Raw genomic sequence first — 18,706 nt, forward strand, 5'->3', positions numbered from 1 at the left:
CAAAATATGAAAATCATAGAATCATCAAGTAAGCATGTTTTATTTGATATCTTAACCAATTTTATGTGAAATTTATATTATTTTAAAGCAGTCACTAATGTGTACAAGGAGGAAATATTAGCATAAATAAAATATTTCCTAATAGTCAATAATTTTCTAAGTATACTTGCTTGAAAATTGCTGTACAAAGTTTTATGATGCCCAGCAGAGTTTTTCTGATGGATAAAACCCAAGACATGTCACATGCTGTGTGCAGATAAGTACTTACAAATAATTTTAGCAGTTTGACAAAAAACAAAATTCAATTGTGCAAATTAGTAAATACAATCTATTTTGAGAGTTTTGAAAAAACAACATTCATTTGAAATTCACTACAATAAGATAATAGAACCATTTCAAAGAATCTGAAAATTTGGGCTCGTCAGGGATTTGAACCCGGGACCTCTCGCACCCGAAACAAGAATCATACCCCTAGACCAACGAGCCACCTACCTGAAGATTTTTCTTTGGATTTTTCAATTGATTTTTAGAAAATAGCTTTTTGTTTTTAAAACACCATATACATTTATGTAATAATTAACTTGTAGAATACATAAAATATTTCCTTATGGTCCAGTAGATAGTTTTCTAAGGTATGCATATAGGAAAAGTGCAGGGACAAGATTTGTGAGTGCCTACAGAGTTTGGACTTCTCTCATGGACGAAGCTAAAGACTAGTCATATGCATTGTACAAATCATGCTTCCAGACACAGAAGAAAGGCAAAAGAATACCTTGCAATTTCATTTTTGAACTTTTTGTGTTTCAAAGTGAGACTATTCTTTTAAAACATTCAAAGCTATCTAGACAGAAGGGAACCTGCAGTTTTCCTGATATACCACAATACGGTTGAAATTTTAATAAGTATGCTCTTATTTGTAGTACAACTAAAATGTTTCCGTAAGATTCTATTGATAGTTTTCTATGTGTGCTTATTTGGAAAGTGCAGTGACAAGATATAAAAATGGCTACAGAGTTTGGACTTGTCTGATCGATAAAACCCAAGACTTGTAAAAAGCTATGTGTAAATCATGCATAAATAGAAGAAAGGCAATAGGAAAATGATGAAGGCAAGATTCATAAGTATGTACAAATTCTATTGGGAGTATGGCAAAAGCAAAACTCAGTTGATGCTATTGACTTAGCCAATTGAGAAAATCAGATATATATAAACCATGAGATGCACCGTAAAAAGAAAGAGAGGGCTAGTCAGTGAATTGAACCAGGTACCTGTTGCGCCCAAAGCGAAAATCATAGAATCATCAAGTAAGCATGTTTTATTTGATATCTTAACTGTTTTTATGTGAAAATTATATTATTTTAAAGCAGTCACTAATGTGTTCAAGGAGGAAATATTAGCATAAATAAAATATTTCCTAATAGTCAATAATTTTCTAAGTATACTTGCTTGAAAATTGCTGTACAAAGTTTTATGATGCCCAGCAGAGTTTTTCTGATGGATAAAACTCAAGACATGTCACATGCTGTGTGCAGATAAGTACTTACAAATAATTTTAGCAGTTTGACAAAAAACAAAATTCAATTGTGCAAATTAGTAAATACAATCTATTTTGAGAGTTTTGAAAAAACAACATTCATTTGAAATTCACTACAATAAGATAATAGAACCATTTCAAAGAATCTGAAAATTTGGGCTCGTCAGGGATTTGAACCCGGGACCTCTCGCACCCGAAGCGAGAATCATACCCCTAGACCAACGAGCCACCTACCTGAAGATTTTTCTTTGGATTTTTCAATTGATTTTTAGAAAATAGCTTTTTGTTTTTAAAACACCATATACATTTATGTAATAATTAACTTGTAGAATACATAAAATATTTCCTTATGGTCCAGTAGATAGTTTTCTAAGGTATGCATATAGGAAAAGTGCAGGGACAAGATTTGTGAAGCCTACAGAGTTTGGACTTCTCTCATGGACGAAGCTAAAGACTAGTCATATGCATTGTACAAATCATGCTTCCAGACACAGAAGAAAGGCAAAAGAATACCTTGCAATTTCTTTTTTGAACTTTTTGTGTTTCAAAGTGAGACTATTCTTTTAAAACATTCAAAGCTATCTAGACAGAAGGGAACCTGCAGTTTTCCTGATATACCACAATACGGTTGAAATTTTAATAAGTATGCTCTTATTTGTAGTACAACTAAAATGTTTCCGTAAGATTCTATTGATAGTTTTCTATGTGTGCTTATTTGGAAAGTGCAGTGACAAGATATAAAAATGGCTACAGAGTTTGGACTTGTCTGATCGATAAAACCCAAGACTTGTAAAAAGCTATGTGTAAATCATGCATAAATAGAAGAAAGGCAATAGGAAAATGATGAAGGCAAGATTAATAAGTATGTACAAATTCTATTGGGAGTATGGCAAAAACAAAACTCAGTTGATGCTATTGACTTAGCCAATTGAGAAAATCAGACATATATAAACCATGAGATGCACCGTAAAAAGAAAGAGAGGGATAGTCAGGGAATTGAACCAGGGACCTGTCGCACCCAAAGCGAAAATCATAGAATCATCAAGTAAGCATGTTTTATTTGATATCTTAACTGTTTTTATGTGAAAATTATATAATTTTAAAGCAGTCACTAATGTGTACAAGGAGGAAATATTAGCATAAATAAAATATTTCCTAATAGTCAATAATTTTCTAAGTATACTTGCTTGAAAATTGCTGTACAAAGTTTTATGATGCCCAGCAGAGTTTTTCTGATGGATAAAACCCAAGACATGTCACATGCTGTGTGCAGATAAGTACTTACAAATAATTTTAGCAGTTTGACAAAAAACAAAATTCAATTGTGCAAATTAGTAAATACAATCTATTTTGAGAGTTTTGAAAAAACAACATTCATTTGAAATTCACTACAATAAGAAAATAGAACCATTTCAAAGAATCTGAAAATTTGGGCTCGTCCGGGATTTGAACCCGTGACCTCTCGCACCCGAAGCGAGAATCATACCCCTAGACCAACGAGCCACCTACCTGAAGATTTTTCTTTGGATTTTTCAATTGATTTTTAGAAAATAGCTTTTTGTTTTTAAAACACCATATACATTTATGTAATAATTAACTTGTAGAATAAATAAAATATTTCCTTATGGTCCAGTAGATAGTTTTCTAAGGTATGCATATAGGAAAAGTGCAGGGACAAGATTTGTGAGTGCCTACAGAGTTTGGACTTCTCTCATGGACGAAGCTAAAGACTAGTCATATGCATTGTACAAATCATGCTTCCAGACACAGAAGAAAGGCAAAAGAATACCTTGCAATTTCATTTTTGAACTTTTTGTGTTTCAAAGTGAGACTATTCTTTTAAAACATTCAAAGCTATCTAGACAGAAGGGAACCTGCAGTTTTCCTGATATACCACAATACGGTTGAAATTTTAATAAGTATGCTCTTATTTGTAGTACAACTAAAATGTTTCCGTAAGATTCTATTGATAGTTTTCTATGTGTGCTTATTTGGAAAGTGCAGTGACAAGATATAAAAATGGCTACAGAATTTGGACTTGTCTGATCGATAAAACCCAAGACTTGTAAAAAGCTATGTGTAAATCATGCATAAATAGAAGAAAGGCAATAGGAAAATGATGAAGGCAAGATTCATAAGTATGTACAAATTCTATTGGGAGTATGGCAAAAACAAAACTCAGTTGATGCTATTGACTTAGCCAATTGAGAAAATCAGATATATATAAACCATGAGATGCACCGAAAAAAGAAAGAGAGGGCTCATCAGGGAATTGAACCAGGGACCTGTCGTGCAAAATATGAAAATCATAGAATCATCAAGTAAGCATGTTTTATTTGATATCTTAACCAATTTTATGTGAAATTTATATTATTTTAAAGCAGTCACTAATGTGTACAAGGAGGAAATATTAGCATAAATAAAATATTTCCTAATAGTCAATAATTTTCTAAGTATACTTGCTTGAAAATTGCTGTACAAAGTTTTATGATGCCCAGCAGAGTTTTTCTGATGGATAAAACCCAAGACATGTCACATGCTGTGTGCAGATAAGTACTTACAAATAATTTTAGCAGTTTGACAAAAAACAAAATTCAATTGTGCAAATTAGTAAATACAATCTATTTTGAGAGTTTTGAAAAAACAACATTCATTTGAAATTCACTACAATAAGATAATAGAACCATTTCAAAGAATCTGAAAATTTGGGCTCGTCAGGGATTTGAACCCGGGACCTCTCGCACCCGAAACAAGAATCATACCCCTAGACCAACGAGCCACCTACCTGAAGATTTTTCTTTGGATTTTTCAATTGATTTTTAGAAAATAGCTTTTTGTTTTTAAAACACCATATACATTTATGTAATAATTAACTTGTAGAATACATAAAATATTTCCTTATGGTCCAGTAGATAGTTTTCTAAGGTATGCATATAGGAAAAGTGCAGGGACAAGATTTGTGAGTGCCTACAGAGTTTGGACATCTCTCAAGGACGAAGCTAAAGACTAGTCATATGCAATGTACAAATCATGCTTCCAGACACAGAAGAAAGGCAAAAGAATACCTTGCATTTTCATTTTTGAACTTTTTGTGTTTCAAAGTGAGACTATTCTTTGAAAACATTCAAAGCTATCTAGACAGAAGGGAACCTGCAGTTTTCCTGATATACCACAATACGGTTGAAATTTTAATAAGTATGCTCTTATTTGTAGTACAACTAAAATGTTTCTGTAAGATTCTATTGATAGTTTTCTATGTGTGCTTATTTGGAAAGTGCAGTGACAAGATATAAAAATGGCTACAGAGTTTGGACTTGTCTGATCGATAAAACCCAAGACTTGTAAAAAGCTATGTGTAAATCATGCATAAATAGAAGAAAGGCAATAGGAAAATGATGAAGGCAAGATTCATAAGTATGTACAAATTATATTGGGAGTATGGCAAAAACAAAACTCAGTTGATGCTATTGACTTAGCCAATTGAGAAAATCAGATATATATAAACCATGAGATGCACCGTAAAAAGAAAGAGAGGGCTCGTCAGGGAATTGAACCAGGGACCTGTCGCGCCCAAAACGAAAATCATAGAATCATCAAGTAAGCATGTTTTATTTGATATCTTAACCAATTTTATGTGAAAATTATATTATTTTAAAGCAGTCACTAATGTGTACAAGGAGGAAATATTAGCATAAATAAAATATTTCCTAATAGTCAATAATTTTCTAAGTATACTTGCTTGAAAATTGCTGTACAAAGTTTTATGATGCCCAGCAGAGTTTTTCTGATGGATAAAACCCAAGACATGTCACATGCTGTGTGCAGATAAGTACTTACAAATAATTTTAGCAGTTCGACAAAAAACAAAATTCAATTGTGCAAATTAGTAAATACAATCTATTTTGAGAGTTTTGAAAAAACAACATTCAGTTGAAATTCACTCAGGAAATTGACTACAATAGGATAATAGAACCATTTCAAAGAATCTGAAAATTTGGGCTCGTCAGGGAATTGAACCAGGGACCTGTCGCACCCAAAGCGAAAATCATAGAATCATCAAGTAAGCATGTTTTATTTGATATCTTAACTGTTTTTATGTGAAAATTATATTATTTTAAAGCAGTCACTAATGTGTACAAGGAGGAAATATTAGCATAAATAAAATATTTCCTAATAGTCAATAATTTTCTAAGTATACTTGTTTGAAAATTGCTGTACAAAGTTTTATGATGCCCAGCAGAGTTTTTCTGATGGATAAAACCCAAGACATGTCACATGCTGTGTGCAGATAAGTACTTACAAATAATTTTAGCAGTTTGACAAAAAACAAAATTCAATGGTGCAAATTAGTAAATACAATCTATTTTGAGAGTTTTGAAAAAACAACATTCAGTTGAAATTCACTCAGGAAATTGACTACAATAAGATAATAGAACCATTTCAAAGAATCTGAAAATTTGGGCTTGTCTGGGATTTGAACCCGGGACCTCTCGCACCCTAAGCGAGAATCATACCCGTAGACCAACGAGCCACCTACCTGAAGATTTTTCTTTTGATTTTTCAATTGATTTTAAGAAAATAGCTTTTTGTTTTTAAAACACCATATAAATTTATGTAAAAATGAATTTGTAGAATAAATAAAATATTTCCTTATGGTCCAGTAGATAGTTTTCTAAGGTATGCATATAGGAAAAGTGCAGGGACAAGATTTGTGAGTGCCAACAGAGTTTGGACTTCTCTCATGGATGAAGCTAAAGACTAGTCATATGCAATGTACAAATCATGCTTCCAGACACAGAAGAAAGGCAAAAGAATACCTTGCATTTTCATTTTTGAACTTTTTGTGTTTCAAAGTGAGACTATTCTTTGAAAACATTCAAAGCTATCTAGACAGAAGGGAACCTGCAGTTTTCCTGATATACCACAATACGGTTGAAATTTTAATAAGAATGCTCTTATTTATAGTACAACTAAAATGTTTCCGTAAGATTCTATTGATAGTTTTCTATGTGTGCTTATTTGGAAAGTGCAGTGACAAGATATAAAAATGGCGACAGAGTTTGGACTTGTCTGATCGATAAAACCCAAGACTTGTAAAAAGCTATGTGTAAATCATGCATAAATAGAAGAAAGGCAATAGGAAAATGATGAAGGCAAGATTCATAAGTATGTACAAATTCTATTGGGAGTATGGCAAAAACAAAACTCAGTTGATGCTATTGACTTAGCCAATTGAGAAAATCAGATATATATAAACCATGAGATGCACCGTAAAAAGAAAGAGAGGGCTCGTCAGGGAATTGAACCAGGTACCTGTCGCGCCCAAAACGAAAATCATAGAATCATCAAGTAAGCATGTTTTATTTGATATCTTAACCAATTTTATGTGAAAATTATATTATTTTAAAGCAGTCACTAATGTGTACAAGTAGGAAATATTAGCATAAATAAAATATTTCCTAATAGTCAATAATTTTCTAAGTATACTTGCTTGAAAATTGCTGTACAAAGTTTTATGATGCCCAGCAGAGTTTTTCTGATGGATAAAACCCAAGACATGTCACATGCTGTGTGCAGATAAGTACTTACAAATAATTTTAGCAGTTTGACAAAAAACAAAATTCAATTGTGCAAATTAGTAAATACAATCTATTTTGAGAGTTTTGAAAAAACAACATTCAGTTGAAATTCACTCAGGAAATTGACTACAATAAGATAATAGAACCATTTCAAAGAATCTGAAAATTTGGGCTCGTCTGGGATTTGAACCCGGGACCTCTCGCACCCTAAGCGAGAATCATACCTCTAGACCAACGAGCCACCTACCTGAAGATTTTTCTTTTGATTTTTCTATTGATTTTAAGAAAATAGCTTTTTGTTTTTAAAACACCATATAAATTTATGTAAAAATGAATTTGTAGAATAAATAAAATATTTCCTTATGGTCCAGTAGATAGTTTTCTAAGGTATGCATATAGGAAAAGTGCAGGGACAAGATTTTTGAGTGCCAACAGAGTTTGGACTTCTCTCATGGATGAAGCTAAAGACTAGTCATATGCAATGTACAAATCATGCTTCCAGACACAGAAGAAAGGCAAAAGAATACCTTGCATTTTCATTTTTGAACTTTTTGTGTTTCAAAGTGAGACTATTCTTTGAAAACATTCAAAGCTATCTAGACAGAAGGGAACCTGCAGTTTTCCTGATATACCACAATACGGTTGAAATTTTAATAAGAATGCTCTTATTTATAGTACAACTAAAATGTTTCCGTAAGATTCTATTGATAGTTTTCTATGTGTGCTTATTTGGAAAGTGCAGTGACAAGATATAAAAATGGCGACAGAGTTTGGACTTGTCTGATCGATAAAACCCAAGACTTGTAAAAAGCTATGTGTAAATCATGCATAAATAGAAGAAAGGCAATAGGAAAATGATGAAGGCAAGATTCATAAGTATGTACAAATTCTATTGGGAGTATGGCAAAAACAAAACTCAGTTGATGCTATTGACTTAGCCAATTGAGAAAATCAGATATATATAAACCATGAGATGCACCGTAAAAAGAAAGAGAGGGCTCGTCAGGGAATTGAACCAGGTACCTGTCGCGCCCAAAACGAAAATCATAGAATCATCAAGTAAGCATGTTTTATTTGATATCTTAACCAATTTTATGTGAAAATTATATTATTTTAAAGCAGTCACTAATGTGTACAAGTAGGAAATATTAGCATAAATAAAATATTTCCTAATAGTCAATAATTTTCTAAGTATACTTGCTTGAAAATTGCTGTACAAAGTTTTATGATGCCCAGCAGAGTTTTTCTGATGGATAAAACCCAAGACATGTCACATGCTGTGTGCAGATAAGTACTTACAAATAATTTTAGCAGTTTGACAAAAAACAAAATTCAATTGTGCAAATTAGTAAATACAATCTATTTTGAGAGTTTTGAAAAAACAACATTCAGTTGAAATTCACTCAGGAAATTGACTACAATAAGATAATAGAACCATTTCAAAGAATCTGAAAATTTGGGCTCGTCTGGGATTTGAACCCGGGACCTCTCGCACCCTAAGCGAGAATCATACCTCTAGACCAACGAGCCACCTACCTGAAAATTTTTCTTTTGATTTTTCTATTGATTTTAAGAAAATAGCTTTTTGTTTTTAAAACACCATATAAATTTATGTAAAAATGAATTTGTAGAATAAATAAAATATTTCCTTATGGTCCAGTAGATAGTTTTCTAAGGTATGCATATAGGAAAAGTGCAGGGACAAGATTTTTGAGTGCCAACAGAGTTTGGACTTCTCTCATGGATGAAGCTAAAGACTAGTCATATGCAATGTACAAATCATGCTTCCAGACACAGAAGAAAGGCAAAAGAATACCTTGCATTTTCATTTTTGAACTTTTTGTGTTTCAAAGTGAGACTATTCTTTGAAAACATTCAAAGCTATCTAGACAGAAGGGAACCTGCAGTTTTCCTGATATACCACAATACGGTTGAAATTTTAATAAGAATGCTCTTATTTATAGTACAACTAAAATGTTTCCGTAAGATTCTATTGATAGTTTTCTATGTGTGCTTATTTGGAAAGTGCAGTGACAAGATATAAAAATGGCAATAGAGTTTGGACTTGTCTGATCGATAAAACCCAAGACTTGTAAAAAGCTATGTGTAAATCATGCATAAATAGAAGAAAGGCAATAGGAAAATGATGAAGGCAAGATTCATAAGTATGTACAAATTCTATTGGGAGTATGGCAAAAACAAAACTCAGTTGATGCTATTGACTTAGCCAATTGAGAAAATCAGATATATATAAACCATGAGATGCACCGTAAAAAGAAAGAGAGGGCTCGTCAGGGAATTGAACCAGGTACCTGTCGCGCCCAAAACGAAAATCATAGAATCATCAAGTAAGCATGTTTTATTTGATATCTTAACCAATTTTATGTGAAAATTATATTATTTTAAAGCAGTCACTAATGTGTACAAGTAGGAAATATTAGCATAAATAAAATATTTCCTAATAGTCAATAATTTTCGAAGTATACTTGCTTGAAAATTGCTGTACAAAGTTTTATGATGCCCAGCAGAGTTTTTCTGATGGATAAAACCCAAGACATGTCACATGCTGTGTGCAGATAAGTACTTACAAATAATTTTAGCAGTTTGACAAAAAACAAAATTCAATTGTGCAAATTAGTAAATACAATCTATTTTGAGAGTTTTGAAAAAACAACATTCAGTTGAAATTCACTCAGGAAATTGACTACAATAAGATAATAGAACCATTTCAAAGAATCTGAAAATTTGGGCTCGTCTGGGATTTGAACCCGGGACCTCTCGCACGCTAAGCGAGAATCATACCCCTAGGCCAACAGGCCACCTACCTGAAAATTTTTCTTTGGATTTTTCAATTGATTTTAAGAAAATAGCTTTTTGTTTTTAAAACACCATATACATTTATGTAAAAATTAATTTGTAGAATAAATAAAATATTTCCTTATGGTCCAGTAGATAGTTTTCTAAGGTATGCATATAGGAAAAGTGCAGGGACAAGATTTGTGAGTGCCAACAGAGTTTGGACTTCTCTCATGGATGAAGCTAAAGACTAGTCATATGCAATGTACAAATCATGCTTCCAGACACAGAAGAAAGGCAAAAGAATACCTTGCATTTTCATTTTTGAACTTTTTGTGTTTCAAAGTGAGACTATTCTTTGAAAACATTCAAAGCTATCTAGACAGAAGGGAACCTGCAGTTTTCCTGATATACCACAATACGGTTGAAATTTTAATAAGAATGCTCTTATTTATAGTACAACTAAAATGTTTCCGTAAGATTCTATTGATAGTTTTCTATGTGTGCTTATTTGGAAAGTGCAGTGACAAGATATAAAAATGGCGATAGAGTTTGGACTTGTCTGATCGATAAAACCCAAGACTTGTAAAAAGCTATGTGTAAATCATGCATAAATAGAAGAAAGGCAATAGGAAAATGATGAAGGCAAGATTCATAAGTATGTACAAATTCTATTGGGAGTATGGCAAAAACAAAACTCAGTTGATGCTATTGACTTAGCCAATTGAGAAAATCAGATATATATAAACCATGAGATGCACCGTAAAAAGAAAGAGAGGGCTCGTCAGGGAATTGAACCAGGGACCTGTTGCGCCCAAAACGAAAATCATAGAATCATCAAGTAAGCATGTTTTATTTGATATCTTAACCAATTTTATGTGAAAATTATATTATTTTAAAGCAGTCACTAATGTGTACAAGGAGGAAATATTAGCATAAATAAAATATTTCCTAATAGTCAATAATTTTCTAAGTATACTTGCTTGAAAATTGCTGTACAAAGTTTTATGATGCCCAGCAGAGTTTTTCTGATGGATAAAACCCAAGACATGTCACATGCTGTGTGCAGATAAGTACTTACAAATAATTTTAGCAGTTTGACAAAAAACAAAATTCAATTGTGCAAATTAGTAAATACAATCTATTTTGAGAGTTTTGAAAAAACAACATTCAGTTGAAATTCACTCAGGAAATTGACTACAATAAGATAATAGAACCATTTCAAAGAATCTGAAAATTTGGGCTCGTCTGGGATTTGAACCCGGGACCTCTCGCACGCTAAGCGAGAATCATACCCCTAGGCCAACAGGCCACCTACCTGAAAATTTTTCTTTGGATTTTTCAATTGATTTTAAGAAAATAGCTTTTTGTTTTTAAAACACCATATACATTTATGTAAAAATTAATTTGTAGAATAAATAAAATATTTCCTTATGGTCCAGTAGATAGTTTTCTAAGGTATGCATATAGGAAAAGTGCAGGGACAAGATTTGTGAGTGCCAACAGAGTTTGGACTTCTCTCATGGATGAAGCTAAAGACTAGTCATATGCAATGTACAAATCATGCTTCCAGACACAGAAGAAAGGCAAAAGAATACCTTGCATTTTCATTTTTGAACTTTTTGTGTTTCAAAGTGAGACTATTCTTTGAAAACATTCAAAGCTATCTAGACAGAAGGGAACCTGCAGTTTTCCTGATATACCACAATACGGTTGAAATTTTAATAAGAATGCTCTTATTTATAGTACAACTAAAATGTTTCCGTAAGATTCTATTGATAGTTTTCTATGTGTGCTTATTTGGAAAGTGCAGTGACAAGATCTAAAAATGGCGACAGAGTTTGGACTTGTCTGATCGATAAAACCCAAGACTTGTAAAAAGCTATGTGTAAATCATGCATAAATAGAAGAAAGGCAATAGGAAAATGATGAAGGCAAGATTCATAAGTATGTACAAATTCTATTGGGAGTATGGCAAAAACAAAACTCAGTTGATGCTATTGACTTAGCCAATTGAGAAAATCAGATATATATAAACCATGAGATGCACCGTAAAAAGAAAGAGAGGGCTCGTCAGGGAATTGAACCAGGGACCTGTCGCGCCCAAAACGAAAATCATAGAATCATCAAGTAAGCATGTTTTATTTGATATCTTAACCAATTTTATGTGAAAATTATATTATTTTAAAGCAGTCACTAATGTGTACAAGGAGGAAATATTAGCATAAATAAAATATTTCCTAATAGTCAATAATTTTCTAAGTATACTTGCTTGAAAATTGCTGTACAAAGTTTTATGATGCCCAGCAGAGTTTTTCTGATGGATAAAACCCAAGACATGTCACATGCTGTGTGCAGATAAGTACTTACAAATAATTTTAGCAGTTTGACAAAAAACAAAATTCAATTGTGCAAATTAGTAAATACAATCTATTTTGAGAGTTTTGAAAAAACAACATTCAGTTGAAATTCACTCAGGAAATTGACTACAATAAGATAATAGAACCATTTCAAAGAATCTGAAAATTTGGGCTCGTCTGGGATTTGAACCCGGGACCTCTCGCACGCTAAGCGAGAATCATACCCCTAGGCCAACAGGCCACCTACCTGAAAATTTTTCTTTGGATTTTTCAATTGATTTTAAGAAAATAGCTTTTTGTTTTTAAAACACCATATACATTTATGTAAAAATTAATTTGTAGAATAAATAAAATATTTCCTTATGGTCCAGTAGATAGTTTTCTAAGGTATGCATATAGGAAAAGTGCCGGGACAAGATTTGTGAGTGCCTACAGAGTTTGGACTTCTCTCATGGACGAAGCTAAAGACTAGTCATATGCAATGTACAAATCATGCTTCCAGACACAGAAGAAAGGCAAAAGAATACCTTGCAATTTCATTTTTGAACTTTTTGTGTTTCAAAGTGAGACTATTCTTTGAAAACATTCAAAGCTATCTAGACAGAAGGGAACCTGCAGTTTTCCTGATATACCACAATACGGTTGAAATTTGAATAAGAATGCTCTTATTTGTAGTACAACTAAAATGTTTCCGTAAGATTCTATTGATAGTTTTCTATGTGTGCTTATTTGGAAAGTGCAGTGACAAGATATAAAAATGGCGACAGAGTTTGGACTTGTCTGATCGATAAAACCCAAGACTTGTAAAAAGCTATGTGTAAATCATGCATAAATAGAAGAAAGGCAATAGGAAAATGATGAAGGCAAGATTCATAAGTATGTACAAATTCTATTGGGAGTATGGCAAAAACAAAACTCAGTTGATGCTATTGACTTAGCCAATTGAAAAAATCAGATATATATAAACCATGAGATGCACCGTAAAAAGAAAGAGAGGGCTCGTCAGGGAATTGAACCAGGGACCTGTCGCGCCCTAAACGAAAATCATAGAATCATCAAGTAAGCATGTTTTATTTGATATCTTAACCAATTTTATGTGAAAATTATATTATTTTAAAGCAGTCACTAATGTGTACAAGGAGGAAATATTAGCATAAATAAAATATTTCCTAATAGTCAATAATTTTCTAAGTATACTTGCTTGAAAATTGCTGTACAAAGTTTTATGATGCCCAGCAGAGTTTTTCTGATGGATAAAACCCAAGACATGTCACATGCTGTGTGCAGATAAGTACTTACAAATAATTTTAGCAGTTTGACAAAAAACAAAATTCAATTGTGCAAATTAGTAAATACAATCTATTTTGAGAGTTTTGAAAAAACAACATTCAGTTGAAATTCACTCAGGAAATTGACTACAATAAGATAATAGAACCATTTCAAAGAATCTGAAAATTTGGGCTTGTCTGGGATTTGAACCCGGGACCTCTCGCACCCTAAGCGAGAATCATACCCCTAGACCAACGAGCCACCTACCTGAAGATTTTTCTTTTGATTTTTCAATTGATTTTAAGAAAATAGCTTTTTGTTTTTAAAACACCATATAAATTTATGTAAAAATGAATTTGTAGAATAAATAAAATATTTCCTTATGGTCCAGTAGATAGTTTTCTAAGGTATGCATATAGGAAAAGTGCAGGGACAAGATTTGTGAGTGCCAACAGAGTTTGGACTTCTCTCATGGATGAAGCTAAAGACTAGTCATATGCAATGTACAAATCATGCTTCCAGACACAGAAGAAAGGCAAAAGAATACCTTGCATTTTCATTTTTGAACTTTTTGTGTTTCAAAGTGAGACTATTCTTTGAAAACATTCAAAGCTATCTAGACAGAAGGGAACCTGCAGTTTTCCTGATATACCACAATACGGTTGAAATTTTAATAAGAATGCTCTTATTTATAGTACAACTAAAATGTTTCCGTAAGATTCTATTGATAGTTTTCTATGTGTGCTTATTTGGAAAGTGCAGTGACAAGATATAAAAATGGCGATAGAGTTTGGACTTGTCTGATCGATAAAACCCAAGACTTGTAAAAAGCTATGTGTAAATCATGCATAAATAGAAGAAAGGCAATAGGAAAATGATGAAGGCAAGATTCATAAGTATGTACAAATTCTATTGGGAGTATGGCAAAAACAAAACTCAGTTGATGCTATTGACTTAGCCAATTGAGAAAATCAGATATATATAAACCATGAGATGCACCGTAAAAAGAAAGAGAGGGCTCGTCAGGGAATTGAACCAGGTACCTGTCGCGCCCAAAACGAAAATCATAGAATCATCAAGTAAGCATGTTTTATTTGATATCTTAACCAATTTTATGTGAAAATTATATTATTTTAAAGCAGTCACTAATGTGTACAAGGAGGAAATATTAGCATAAATAAAATATTTCCTAATAGTCAATAATTTTCTAAGTATACTTGCTTGAAAATTGCTGTACAAAGTTTTATGATGCCCAGCAGAGTTTTTCTGATGGATAAAATCCAAGACATGTCACATGCTGTGTGCAGATAAGTACTTACAAATAATTTTAGCAGTTTGACAAAAAACAAAATTCAATTGTGCAAATTAGTAAATACAATCTATTTTGAGAGTTTTGAAAAAACAACATTCAGTTGAAATTCACTCAGGAAATTGACTACAATAAGATAATAGAACCATTTCAAAGAATCTGAAAATTTGGGCTCGTCTGGGATTTGAACCCGGGGCCTCTCGCACGCTAAGCGAGAATCATACCCCTAGGCCAACAGGCCACCTACCTGAAAATTTTTCTTTGGATTTTTCAATTGATTTTAAGAAAATAGCTTTTTGTTTTTAAAACACCATATACATTTATGTAAAAATTAATTTGTAGAATAAATAAAATATTTCCTTATGGTCCAGTAGATAGTTTTCTAAGGTATGCATATAGGAAAAGTGCCGGGACAAGATTTGTGAGTGCCTACAGAGTTTGGACTTCTCTCATGGACGAAGCTAAAGACTAGTCATATGCAATGTACAAATCATGCTTCCAGACACAGAAGAAAGGCAAAAGAATACCTTGCAATTTCATTTTTGAACTTTTTGTGTTTCAAAGTGAGACTATTCTTTGAAAACATTCAAAGCTATCTAGACAGAAGGGAACCTGCAGTTTTCCTGATATACCACAATACGGTTGAAATTTGAATAAGAATGCTCTTATTTGTAGTACAACTAAAATGTTTCCGTAAGATTGTATTGATAGTTTTCTATGTGTGCTTATTTGGAAAGTGCAGTGACAAGATATAAAAATGGCGACAGAGTTTGGACTTGTCTGATCGATAAAACCCAAGACTTGTAAAAAGCTATGTGTAAATCATGCATAAATAGAAGAAAGGCAATAGGAAAATGATGAAGGCAAGATTCATAAGTATGTACAAATTCTATTGGGAGTATGGCAAAAACAAAACTCAGTTGATGCTATTGACTTAGCCAATTGAGAAAATCAGATATATATAAACCATGAGATGCACCGTAAAAAGAAAGAGAGGGCTCGTCAGGGAATTGAACCAGGGACCTGTCGCGCCCAAAACGAAAATCATAGAATCATCAAGTAAGCATGTTTTATTTGATATCTTAACCAATTTTATGTGAAAATTATATTATTTTAAAGCAGTCACTAATGTGTACAAGGAGGAAATATTAGCATAAATAAAATATTTCCTAATAGTCAATAATTTTCTAAGTATACTTGCTTGAAAATTGCTGTACAAAGTTTTATGATGCCCAGCAGAGTTTTTCTGATGGATAAAATCCAAGACATGTCACATGCTGTGTGCAGATAAGTACTTACAAATAATTTTAGCAGTTTGACAAAAAACAAAATTCAATTGTGCAAATTAGTAAATACAATCTATTTTGAGAGTTTTGAAAAAACAACATTCAGTTGAAATTCACTCAGGAAATTGACTACAATAAGATAATAGAACCATTTCAAAGAATCTGAAAATTTGGGCTCGTCTGGGATTTGAACCCGGGGCCTCTCGCACGCTAAGCGAGAATCATACCCCTAGGCCAACAGGCCACCTACCTGAAAATTTTTCTTTGGATTTTTCAATTGATTTTAAGAAAATAGCTTTTTGTTTTTAAAACACCATATACATTTATGTAAAAATTAATTTGTAGAATAAATAAAATATTTCCTTATGGTCCAGTAGATAGTTTTCTAAGGTATGCATATAGGAAAAGTGCCGGGACAAGATTTGTGAGTGCCTACAGAGTTTGGACTTCTCTCATGGACGAAGCTAAAGACTAGTCATATGCAATGTACAAATCATGCTTCCAGACACAGAAGAAAGGCAAAAGAATACCTTGCAATTTCATTTTTGAACTTTTTGTGTTTCAAAGTGAGACTATTCTTTGAAAACATTCAAAGCTATCTAGACAGAAGGGAACCTGCAGTTTTCCTGATATACCACAATACGGTTGAAATTTGAATAAGAATGCTCTTATTTGTAGTACAACTAAAATGTTTCCGTAAGATTGTATTGATAGTTTTCTATGTGTGCTTATTTGGAAAGTGCAGTGACAAGATATAAAAATGGCGACAGAGTTTGGACTTGTCTGATCGATAAAACCCAAGACTTGTAAAAAGCTATGTGTAAATCATGCATAAATAGAAGAAAGGCAATAGGAAAATGATGAAGGCAAGATTCATAAGTATGTACAAATTCTATTGGGAGTATGGCAAAAACAAAACTCAGTTGATGCTATTGACTTAGCCAATTGAGAAAATCAGATATATATAAACCATGAGATGCACCGTAAAAAGAAAGAGAGGGCTCGTCAGGGAATTGAACCAGGGACCTGTCGCGCCCAAAACGAAAATCATAGAATCATCAAGTAAGCATGTTTTATTTGATATCTTAACCAATTTTATGTGAAAATTATATTATTTTAAAGCAGTCACTAATGTGTACAAGGAGGAAATATTAGCATAAATAAAATATTTCCTAATAGTCAATAATTTTCTAAGTATACTTGCTTGAAAATTGCTGTACAAAGTTTTATGATGCCCAGCAGAGTTTTTCTGATGGATAAAACCCAAGACATGTCACATGCTGTGTGCAGATAAGTACTTACAAATAATTTTAGCAGTTTGACAAAAAACAAAATTCAATTGTGCAAATTAGTAAATACAATCTATTTTGAGAGTTTTGAAAAAACAACATTCAGTTGAAATTCACTCAGGAAATTGACTACAATAAGATAATAGAACCATTTCAAAGAATCTGAAAATTTGGGCTCGTCTGGGATTTGAACCCGGGACCTCTCGCACGCTAAGCGAGAATCATACCCCTAGGACAACAGGCCACCTACCTGAAAATTTTTCTTTGGATTTTTCAATTGATTTTAAGAAAATAGCTTTTTGTTTTTAAAACACCATATACATTTATGTAAAAATTAATTTGTAGAATAAATAAAATATTTCCTTATGGTCCAGTAGATAGTTTTCTAAGGTATGCATATAGGAAAAGTGCCGGGACAAGATTTGTGAGTGCCTACAGAGTTTGGACTTCTCTCATGGACGAAGCTAAAGACTAGTCATATGCAATGTACAAATCATGCTTCCAGACACAGAAGAAAGGCAAAAGAATACCTTGCAATTTCATTTTTGAACTTTTTGTGTTTCAAAGTGAGACTATTCTTTGAAAACATTCAAAGCTATCTAGACAGAAGGGAACCTGCAGTTTTCCTGATATACCACAATACGGTTGAAATTTGAATAAGAATGCTCTTATTTGTAGTACAACTAAAATGTTTCCGTAAGATTCTATTGATAGTTTTCTATGTGTGCTTATTTGGAAAGTGCAGTGACAAGATATAAAAATGGCGACAGAGTTTGGACTTGTCTGATCGATAAAACCCAAGACTTGTAAAAAGCTATGTGTAAATCATGCATAAATAGAAGAAAGGCAATAGGAAAATGATGAAGGCAAGATTCATAAGTATGTACAAATTCTATTGGGAGTATGGCAAAAACAAAACTCAGTTGATGCTATTGACTTAGCCAATTGAGAAAATCAGATATATATAAACCATGAGATGCACCGTAAAAAGAAAGAGAGGGCTCGTCAGGGAATTGAACCAGGGACCTGTCGCGCCCAAAACGAAAATCATAGAATCATCAAGTAAGCATGTTTTATTTGATATCTTAACCAATTTTATGTGAAAATTATATTATTTTAAAGCAGTCACTAATGTGTACAAGGAGGAAATATTAGCATAAATAAAATATTTCCTAATAGTCAATAATTTTCTAAGTATACTTGCTTGAAAATTGCTGTACAAAGTTTTATGATGCCCAGCAGAGTTTTTCTGATGGATAAAACCCAAGACATGTCACATGCTGT

At 32.6% G+C, this 18,706-nt stretch overlaps 4 non-coding genes across 4 annotated transcripts; all 4 read right to left on the minus strand.

The window, feature by feature from the left end:
• Positions 1 to 1,690: 1,690 nt before the first annotated feature.
• Positions 1,691 to 1,762, minus strand: TRNAP-CGG (transfer RNA proline (anticodon CGG)). Its single transcript has one exon. It is a non-coding gene; the product is annotated as a tRNA-Pro (tRNA).
• Positions 1,763 to 2,965: 1,203 nt separating this feature from the next.
• TRNAP-CGG (transfer RNA proline (anticodon CGG)) lies at positions 2,966 to 3,037 on the minus strand. The gene has a single exon. It is a non-coding gene; the product is annotated as a tRNA-Pro (tRNA).
• Positions 3,038 to 7,282: 4,245 nt separating this feature from the next.
• On the minus strand, positions 7,283 to 7,354 carry TRNAP-AGG (transfer RNA proline (anticodon AGG)). The gene has a single exon. It is a non-coding gene; the product is annotated as a tRNA-Pro (tRNA).
• A 1,217-nt stretch (positions 7,355 to 8,571) lies between these two features.
• Positions 8,572 to 8,643, minus strand: TRNAP-AGG (transfer RNA proline (anticodon AGG)). Its single transcript has one exon. It is a non-coding gene; the product is annotated as a tRNA-Pro (tRNA).
• Between the last annotated feature and the right edge of the window lie 10,063 nt (positions 8,644 to 18,706).

This window comes from Taudactylus pleione, unplaced genomic scaffold (assembly GCF_031769625.1).
Source record: "Taudactylus pleione unplaced genomic scaffold, aTauple2 ptg000192l, whole genome shotgun sequence".
Lineage (NCBI taxonomy): Eukaryota > Metazoa > Chordata > Amphibia > Anura > Myobatrachidae > Taudactylus > Taudactylus pleione.